General features: G+C 42.2%; 1 protein-coding gene across 1 annotated transcript in view; it reads left to right on the top strand.

The window, feature by feature from the left end:
- Nucleotides 1-1,584: 1,584 nt before the first annotated feature.
- Nucleotides 1,585-10,253, top strand: part of TP53I11 (tumor protein p53 inducible protein 11) — a 102,066-nt gene continuing 93,397 nt past the window's right edge. The window contains exon 1 of the mRNA XM_058161712.1: nucleotides 1,585-1,796. The gene's annotated coding sequence lies outside the window, so the exon portion shown is untranslated. The remainder of the gene's footprint in view (nucleotides 1,797-10,253) is intronic.

Raw genomic sequence — 10,253 nt, 5'->3', positions numbered from 1 at the left:
CACCGGCTTGGTTTGAACACTGAACCACAAAATAACCAATTACCTTTTAATTTTGTGGGTTTTACTAGAGGGAGAAGAGGAAGAGATGTGCACAGCACCAATGCCTGCAGAGGGGTCTTCTTTAATATCAGAATCTCTTCCTTCTCTGCTTCACCATCACCAATCCTACAATAAGTGTCTCTGAAGGAGGAATATGTCAAGTGAAGATCTTCCCATTGTCACCCAACCATTATTTCCAAGTCTTTTGTGGGAAGGAGCAGTTTTCAGCTACAGTATATTCCTTCTATTGCACATTAAGAAGGGTTAATTCTGAAAAGGAGGATATAAATGATTGTGATGAATTAATAAACCAACCATACATTCCCTCAGGTCAAAGAAAGAAGCCAGGACTTTCTTTATTAGCATACTTAGATGTGTATTTGCAGAACATGCAAGCCTAAATGTGATTCTAATTTGTGATTTATGTATTTATTTACCTGCAAAAAGTATATCACTGCCCAGCTTGAATATATAAATGTGGGCAGCTAACAAACCAGTTCACAAGAAAAACAGTACTTTTTAAAAAAAAAAAAACCTGCCAAAGAGAACAGAAGACATAGTTAAAAATAAATTCTGTATATCATGCAAAACTAGCTGATACGATCTACATTTCTTTGTGTTCAGGGTACAAAGTTGTGACAGGAAGCAAACAATACTAGATGCTACAAATGCATTATTTATTTCGGGTTTTCCCAGATTTTTTTTTGCAGTGTGGGGGGAAGGGAAAAAGGAACAGGCAGCCAAACTTTGCTGATCTCCAAAAGCCTAGTGAGATCTAGGAGTCCCAACAACACCCTCAATGACAAACTCCTGCTTTATTTCTGCCACCAGAAAACTCATAAGACCTGGTCCACAAAGTTACGAGGAAGTCTCATCTTTCCACCCCAGCCTAATTAGAATAGAGCTCAAAGGGACCTGAGAGGTCTTCTAGTCCAGCCCCCTGCTCAAGCAGGAGATCCTATACCATTTCAGACAGTGATTGTCCAGTCTCTTCTTAAAAACCTCCAGTGATGAAGAACCCACAACATCTGAAGGGGAGCGGTTCCATTGGTTAATTGTCCTGTTAGGAAGTTTCTCCTCAATTCTAGGTTGCTTCTCTCTCTTCGATTGGTTTCCATCCATTGTTTCTTATCCTGCCCTCTGGAGCTTTGGAAAATAAATTGACCACCACCCCCTCTTTGTGGCAGCCTCTCAAATACTGGAATACTGCTATCATCTCTCTCCCCCCCCTCCCCCAAGTCCTTCTTTTCTCCTGGGTGGGCATGAATGCAATGCCTTGTCTATTCTCCTGGACAGTAGGAAGGTGAGCCGGGTGACGGGGGGTGGGCGCAAAGCCCTTTCTCCCCAACGAAAACTACCGCCCGGTGCCCGGTCTGCACCCTGTAGAACCACCGACTTCCGGCAGGCGTCGCTTCTCCAAGGAATCGGCGCAGCGTGTGGGCGAGCGGCAATATTGCCGCCAGGGGTGGTTGGGGATGGTTCCTCCCCCCCCTCCCCCAAGCAGGATAGTATATGGTAATATGGGGGCGGGGTTAAGCCCGGCCTCCTTTTTCTTATGGGAAGCGCGCTGGCTGATCTGAAGTGCTGGGCTTTGGCTTGTCCGTTTCTGGAGCTGGTGCTTCAAGGGACCCACAAAATGTGACTCACCGCCTGGCTGGTCTCACTGGCGGTGCACGGATTGTGACTCTTTCTCTGGGTTTTCCCTTCCCGGCTTCATCAGCAACCTTTTTTCTGCGGGCGGGACATGTTTTGAGGCTGTAAGTGGATTTTCGTTTATTTACTCGCTGGGTGTGGATCCTTCTGACTTTCCAAACTTGGTCGTTTCCGCCTGCTTACCTGAGTCTCCCCGATCCCATTCGTGAAACACTTTGCGGGGAATGGGGGTGGGGGGATGGGGGCGGGTTGGCTTCCCGTGTCGCCAGGAGTCTGTATTATAAATAAAGCTTGAGTTTGAGGAAGAATTCGACGCCCTCTCTTCCAAAGCCGCGTCCGCCGGAGTTGTGGAACTACAAGTCCCATTGTCTTCGGCCGTCCTGGCACCATCGTCTCCCGAAAAGCTGTCAATCTCGAACCGTAAAACCTGCATCTTTCGAAAGGGGGTTTCCCCAAAACGGCAGGGGGGGGGGGACACAGGTAATAGAATCGGGATTGCCTTCATTTCCTTTAACCAACTTGGCAGATCCGCGCCCAGCCGCCGCTGACGTTAACTTTCCAGGAGTTAGAAAGGCAGGGAGAAAAAAAATCATCTTAATTCAACAGGGGAATGACTTCCAGTTTGTAGGTTAAAAATAAAGCAAAGCAAAGCAAAGCAAAACCTCTCCTGAGGACGGGTGGTGCGGGGGGTGGGTGGATGGGTGGGGGAGAGCCCTGACAGCTGTTTTAGTCGCGCCTGCCTTTGTTTTAAAGCGTTTGCAGCTAGGCTTTTTTTCCCCTTTTTTTTGCCAATGCCTCAAAAATGGTTTTTAGAACGTGGTTTGAAATTAATGCAGGGGGATTGTGGGTCTCGTTTCGAGTGCTGCCCGATGGATCGGATCGGGTTTTGAATATACCGTAGGCAGAATCATGCTTCACGGAAGAATAATGACGATAATGATCGGAGAAGATTGTGAAAGGAACAACCCAACTACTGACAAGCCAGTGGCGGGGGGAGGGTATTGAATTGACAGGAGGGAGGTTTGGGGAAGAGATGCCCCCACAACTGATTGCCTGTAACTTTAGCTCCAGTATATTCTCCCTTTGTTTAAATAAAGATGGGGGGAGGGGGCTAGTTGTATGGTAAGGGTATTACAGAGCTGGTCTTTTCCGCCCCCTCCCCCTTGTTAATTTGAATATTGTATGTATAGAAACATGTCCTGAATCCATGCCATGTTCCATGGCTCTGCTTTTTTTTTTTCTCTTTTGCTCTGTACCAAATGTAGCATCCAAGGACCATCCTAACCGTGCAAGTATCTGTACTAGAAAGGGAGGAGATTCCCTTTCCGTGCTAGAAAGGGAGGAGATTCCTTTGTCAGCTTCCTCTCCTCTTTGTGCCGTTGGTGGAACATTGCTAAGGTAGCAGCACTAAGTCCCTGGACAGGTCCCGTCCCATTTCTCCCCCACCCTTGTCAAAAAGGGAGTGGTGGTGGAAGGGGAGGGGACACCCATCAAATCCTGTATTTCTGTATCTCAGGAGGCTGGGCTGCTTCTCCCCTTGGAGATCTGAGATTCTGCTCTGCGCTCCTGGTTTTTGTTTCTCCCTTTCCCTTGTCTGCAGACGCTTGGTGGTGGCTCCGTTGTCTTTATGGGTGCTGGCTTCGAATTTTCTAGTGCAAAGTTTCATCTGGGGAGCCAGGTGAGGAAGACTTCCTTGCTCAAAGGTCAAAAGCATCCCTGCCAAAAAGAGAAGCGGGTGTGGTCCTTGGCAGAAGGGGTTGACTTGTCTTGCAGTGGACGCACACTTCCTCTGGTTGATCTAATAATCTTCCTTTGTGCCAGTTTCCAAACCCCCCACCCCCAATGGTTAATTCTCTTTGTGGTGGAAGGGAAGGGAATGAATGCTCAATTCAGTCGGAGAGCAATGGAGTTATAGCCTATAAAGCAGAAAGCCTTACAGCGGATGATAGAGAACGGAGGGGAGGGGGCGGGGTTGGAGCAGCATTCTCCTTTAATAAGAGTATGAGCTGGGAGGTTGTTCTGGTTGTGCCTCTACTGTTCCTGCACAGATTCAGATTCCTTTTCCACCACGCATGGGGTAGCAGCATGGGGTAGCAATATCGTTCTACCTTGCAAGGAAATGGAATCAGTCTTCATCAGCTCTTTGGACTTCAGTTATTCCCAGCCAAGTAATCTAAAGGAGACTAGGTTTAGGAATACCATTGTAAGGTGATCTATTGGGGGTGGAGGCTTGTTCTTTTTTTTTTTTCCCCTGTGAAAAATTGCATTCCCTTTGGGACAATTTATTATGGATGGCGACTGCTGCTGGTAGATGGTAAAGAAATAAATATGTCCCCCGTCCACCCAGTTGAGCTTGATTCCTGGTAGGGCAGGCAAGTCTGATCTTTTGCTTTCTATTTTTCTTGGCATTTCACCTCTTCTTCCCTGCAGCCTGCTGGAGGAGGCTGTGAACAAATTGGCCAAAAAGGTGGTTGCTTGTCTCATCCATTGCTCAGTTAGGATTCTACATTTTTATTTTATTTTTTCTGCTATTTTCCTGCACTTTATTTACCCAACCTCTAGGTTTATCACTGCTATCAAATTATACTGTAGGGTACAAGCATTTTTAGACTGTTTTCCCTACCTGGCCTTGCGATAAAGAGTTTGAAAAGTATTCCATCCTTCTGAAACATTAGTTCTGTCACTAAACAGTTGGTTTATGTGATAGATGGAAATAAGGAAGATAATTAAGTAATGCAAGCTTGTCAGCCCTCAAAATCTGGCTGACTTTCTAAAAGAAATATACCAAGGAACTTTCAAAAACTAAGGAAACAAGTATAAGATCCAATATATTGTAAATGCTGTAAAAAAGCATTTGACTTTGAATACCTGTGAAAACTAACTAGGCCTGCTGACAGGTATCAAAATATTTGATAGCAGGCTGTAAGCATTACATTAAAGTACCTGAGCCATCATATAGCTTGGAGGTAAACAGCTTGGTGCCCTTCTGAACATTTGATCAATTCCCATGATCCCTTCCTATTGGCATTTCTAGCTTGGCTAGTGAGTTGATGTCAAAAGCATTCTAGAACATATCTGTATTCCTTTTATCAAATTTCTACCCAACCTTTCTGATTTTTTCAATAGTCAATTGGGCTTAAGTCGATTAAAAATAAACAAAAATAAACAAAAAAGTACAATGAAATAGTATTAAATTTAACACTGGAATAAATTTAAGAGTTGGCAGAGGATAAGAGTTTACCATCTTCCTAAATATTTGGAGGGTGGGGGTCAAATGCATCTCCCTTGGGGGGAGTGTTCCATAGCCTGGTAGCTTTGCAAGAGATGATATTTTCCTGCCTCCTAGATGGTAGAACTTCTGACAACAGAAAGATCTTCTCTAGGGCCTTTCCTAATGCTCTGAGAAGTGAGGTTGATTGATAATGACAGATAATATTGTAAGCCAAAGAAATGATGGAAGCCTGGGAAACAGGCCCCTTGTCAGTCAGTAGGAGTACTGATTTACCACCAGCTTATCAGGTACTTACAAGAGCTGACGACTTGGCAGAATAAGGAAAGAACAGCCAATCACTGGCCCTCAACACACCAATCCACCAATAGGAAGGCACCTATATCAATACAACATATAAAATAGCCCAAAGCACACATTCTGGTAGAGACAACTTCTCTGAGGATGGGCTCCAGGATGAGTCTGAAAGCTTAGAAGACTAAACCTCTGGTTGCAGTGACTGATTCAGATTGGATCTTGCAACATTATCCTGGGAATCATATGTTTGTCTTCATTTGTGACTGATAAAATTCCCTGTCTACTCTCACATTGATTATGTGCCATCAAGTCATAGTCAACTCTAAGCGACCCCATAGATAATTTTCTCCATGATGCTTAAATGTCTCCAGAGCTAGTTATTCTTATTTATCCAGATACTATAAACAAATGCAGGTGTACAACTTTTACTGTTCACTTTCTGAATCAAGACCCTATCCTCCTCTCACATATAGCCATGCATGTCTATGCAGTTCAGAATCTAGAAGGTCAGAGTCACTCAGAAGAACTGAGATAGGAGAAACTAGTTCTTTCCTAAGGCTCCAAAGTACTACAATTCCCATTCAGTTCGCATGGAAACTATCTACTTTTTAAGAATTCAACTTTCGTTATGAGAATAGACTGTGACTTTCAGGACAACTTGTGACTTTTTAGAAATCTCTTATTTTTCCATGTGCTGCAAAAGATAATCTGTATCTGGCCAGTCTCTTTGCTTTATGGCATCCTTTTGAGTGGGTTTCATGCACTCAATTTTTTTGTAATACATTGATTCATTCATACTTTCACACAATATATGGCATATAAGAAGTAAGCGACTCTAAGTCAATACGGAGTATATGATAACTTCACAGCAACCCTGGTAGTATGTTATCAAAGTAACGTATAACTATTTTTAAAATTGTATTGAAGTGTTGCTTCCTTCCTGGTTTTAAAAGCTGAAAAAAGGTTCTCAGAATGCTTTCCATATCAAAATAAACATCAGTTACCATGATCATGGTGTAGGTTTTCATATCTGTCAGGCAATATTGCACTTGGGGGTTTAGACAACAGATATCTAGACAATAGATTTCCTGACAATTTGCCAGCAACTGTGGCTGGCATCAGGATCCCATTCAGTTGCCTGTGGTCTACATAACATACTACTTTCTTCTTAAGATGTCAGCTATAGTTGCTGGTCAAACAACAATATGGTTGTTGTCTAGACCATGGTCATTAAACCCTGAAACCCAATGCTATCCCTCAGTTTTTGTTTTTTATTTTGTCACAACAGTATACACAAGCATCAACATAAATCAGCAAAATATCATATAAGCATATATATGAGCAAAAGTATGTAATAATTGTATTAATTTGATATAATGAAAGGAAACATTAGCACAGGAACAGTAGGCACTTTTGTGCTCTTATGCACGCCCCTTATAGTCCTCTTAGGAATGGGGTGAGGTCAATGGTAGACAGTTTTTGGTTAAAGCTTTTGGGAGTTTGAGAAGAGACCACAGAGTCAGGCAGTGTGTTCCAAGCTTTAACAGCTCTGTTACAAAAATCATATTTTCTGCAATCAAGATTGAAGCGGTTAACATTAAGTTTGAATCTATTGTTTGCTCTTGTATTATTGCGATTGAAGCTGAAGTAGTCTTTAACAGGAAGGACATTGCAATATATGATTCTGTGTGTTAAACACAAGTCTTGTCGGAGTTGGCAGAGTTCTAAATTTTCTAATTCCAGGATTTCAAGTCTGGTGGTGTAAGGTATTTTGTTGTTTTCAGAGGAGCGGAGAACTCTTCTTAAAAAATATTTCTGGACACGTTCAATTGTATTAATGTCAGAGATGTGGTGTGGGTTCCAGACAGGTGAGCTGGTCTAGAACCAGTTTGCCTCAAGAGTAGGTCTAGAACCAGTTTGCCAGTGGTTTGCTGGCCATGCATGCGCAGTGTGCACCAAATACTGAATCTGTATGCACCAAATGCATGCTGTGCTTGCACAGTACACACTAAATGCACGCTTCACATGGAAAAAGGACACTTGTGAAGGTAAGTAGAACAGCAAGGGGGGAAGAGCTGTGCCACGTGATTTAGATTCACTAGAAAGCAGGATTTCCTGCTTTCTAGCGATTTTAAATCGAGCGGCACAGCTGATCATTGGAAATACCAGTTTGGAGGAACCAGTAGTATTTTTTTACTACTGGTTCGCCTGAACTGGTGCAAATTGGTTGCATTTTACCACTGGTTGAAACCAATATTCTAAGTGAGACCTAGGAATGTTCCTTGTAACAAATCACAAACAGCAAGAAGCAGACCTGGAATCTTTGCTGTATTTCTGGCAGTTGATCTCTGACTTGTTTGGGAGAGATAAGATAGGGATCTAGGTTCACACCTCTTGCTGAATAAACTATGCATGGAATTTCTGCTTTAAACTGATTTCGCAGGAGGTTTTAAGGTGGAGCAGTATATTCAATCAGAAGACCAGAGGAGCTGGCGGATTTTTTTCAGACTTAGGAAGACAAGTTGTCTTCACATTTATAGGGATGTCTTCAAAATGGGCAGTTAGAGGCTAAAATGACCTTGCAGAAAGCACACCATTGGCTCTGGAAAGGGTAACCTGAGTAGCTGGTGCAACACAAAAAGTTAGAGCTTATCACTCCCAGTGAGTTGGCTAGTTTATTATTTCCTTGGTTCCCCCCTTCCTCATTTAAAGGCTTTTATAAAGGACAACAAAGATGAATATCTTCAATCTAAGATTTGACATTGTAAATTGACTCTTGAAATAGAATAGAATAGAATAGAATTTTTTATTGGCCAAGTGTGATTGGACACACAAGGAATTTGTCTTGGTGCATATGCTCTCAGTGTACATAAAAGACTTGTTAGCCTGATAATTCTTATTTTGCTGCCAGATTTCAGTGGCTCAATAAGATGTATATATCTAAATTGTGCCATTTAGCAGAAAAGACTCTGTGAGTCTGCAACTTCTCCTGCCTGTGATGATTTTTCACCAAGATTGAAAGAAGAGACAACTATGGATCAATCTTGTGCTGTATTGCTTTCTACATTTAGCGTTTGCCATCAGGAAAGAAGCCAATAACAAAATAGAGACTATGAAACGGTTGAGGTTAAAATGAATAAAAGGATTAAAATGAATGCCATCCCAAAAGTAGCTTTATTATGAACACTGTAACAGAGAGATATTTGAGAAGAGGGTTGGAATAGGTTCTAGAAAGATTTTTCAGGTCTGTTTGAATGGATTTAGGCAGAGGATTTAATTACCAGGTTGTTTGGCTACAGAAGGGTATAGAATAGATACTACCATGTCTTGCGTCTAAAACTAAGGCTTCTTTGAGAAGTCTTCAGCATTCCAGTTTCAGGACACTCACACAGAATTGAGCAGGGAAAGGTTTCCTGTGGACCAAGAGTTTTCCACCTTTTTACAAATTACTGGCTTCCTGAATTATTGAGAGATCAGTTTAAATTCTGTATCTCGTGTGAACTATATAAATAAAAAGCAGGTGAAAATATTGCTGTGCTTGATGTATTTTTAGAAAGGCTTTTTGCTACTTCTTACGTTGGGTTTAGCAAATGCCCATTTTACATTTTCTTCCTTAGAATGCCTCACTTTGCAATGATGTTTATCGTACTTACAGAATATTCATCAGCAGTTCACAGATGAGGCTGGCAGTTGCCAAAAGATGAAGTGTCAATGAGATACCGAACTAGATTTCATCAAAGAAAAATCAGTTCAGCCAAAACACAGTTCTGTTGGTATTTATTCATTAAAACAAAAACTTTTCATTTTATTTAAATTCCCTTGTTCAATCCTGCTCCTCTGATTGCAGTTCCCAGATCACCAGCCAACATAGCCAGTAGTTGAGGATAATGAGAATTTAATACTTCTGAAGATTATGATTGGAGAAATTTAGGTTTAATACATATCTGAAAATGACATGGAGGCCATGAAACATCAACATACCCCAAACATGCAAGAATTGGGCCCCACTTTTACTTTAGCTCCAAAACTAGTTTAGCTTTTCTCTTTTTTTCAGCACCATCCTTTAGAGGGATGGTAAAAGCATTGGCAGATAGATGATTCCAGAAAGACTTATAATTTTTTCAGGTCCTCTATAGCTGCGTTTGGACAGATTTATACTGTATGCTAATGTCATTGCCAATGCTTTGTCAACCTGAAATTTAACAGCAGTGAGAAACAGCTTGTGTTAAAAATGAGAAATTTTAGAATGCTGATGAGAAGATCGTCTTGATTTGCATTCTTATTCAGTTGCTCTTAACTTTTGGAATCCTTGACTTTTTTCAATGAAAGTAATGTGCCTGTTGCCATTTATATACTGTATTATTTATTTATTTATTTATTTATTTATTTATTTATTTATTTATTTATTTATTTATTTATTATTTAAATTTGTATACCGCCCTTCTCCTGAAGGAATCAGGGCGGTTCACAGCCAAGTAAAAATGCACAATACACTATAAATACAATTAAAATACAATTAAAAAACTTATTTAAATTGGCCACAATTAAAATTTGGAGATAAAACCCATTAAAAAACCCATAACTTAAAAAACTAACCCAGTCCAGCGCAGATAAATAAGTAAGTTTTAAGCTCGCGGCGAAAGGTTCGGAGGTCCGGAAGTTGACGAAGTCCTGGGGGAAGTTTGTTCCAGAGGGCGGGAGCCCCCACAGAGAAGGCCCTTCCCCTGGGGGTCGGCAGACCACACTGTCGCTACCGACGGCACCCTGAGGAGTCCCTCTGTGAGAGCGCACGGTCGGTGAGAGGTATTCGTAGCAGCAGGCGGTCCCGTAAGTAACCCGGCCCTATGCCATGGAGCGCTTTAAAGACGCTCACCAACACCTTGAAGCGCACCCGAAGGCCACAGGTAGCCAGTGCAGCCTGCGCAGGATAGGTGTCACTCGGGAGCCACGAGGGGCTCCCTCTATCACCCGCGCAGCTGCATTCTGGACCAACTGCAGCCTCCGGATGCCCTTCAAGGGGAGCCCCATGTAGAGA

The sequence above is a fragment of the Ahaetulla prasina genome, chromosome 1 (assembly GCF_028640845.1).
Source record: "Ahaetulla prasina isolate Xishuangbanna chromosome 1, ASM2864084v1, whole genome shotgun sequence".
NCBI lineage: Eukaryota > Metazoa > Chordata > Lepidosauria > Squamata > Colubridae > Ahaetulla > Ahaetulla prasina.
The sequence above is the reverse complement of the archived record's forward strand: the minus strand, read 5'-3'. Positions and strand labels throughout refer to the sequence as shown.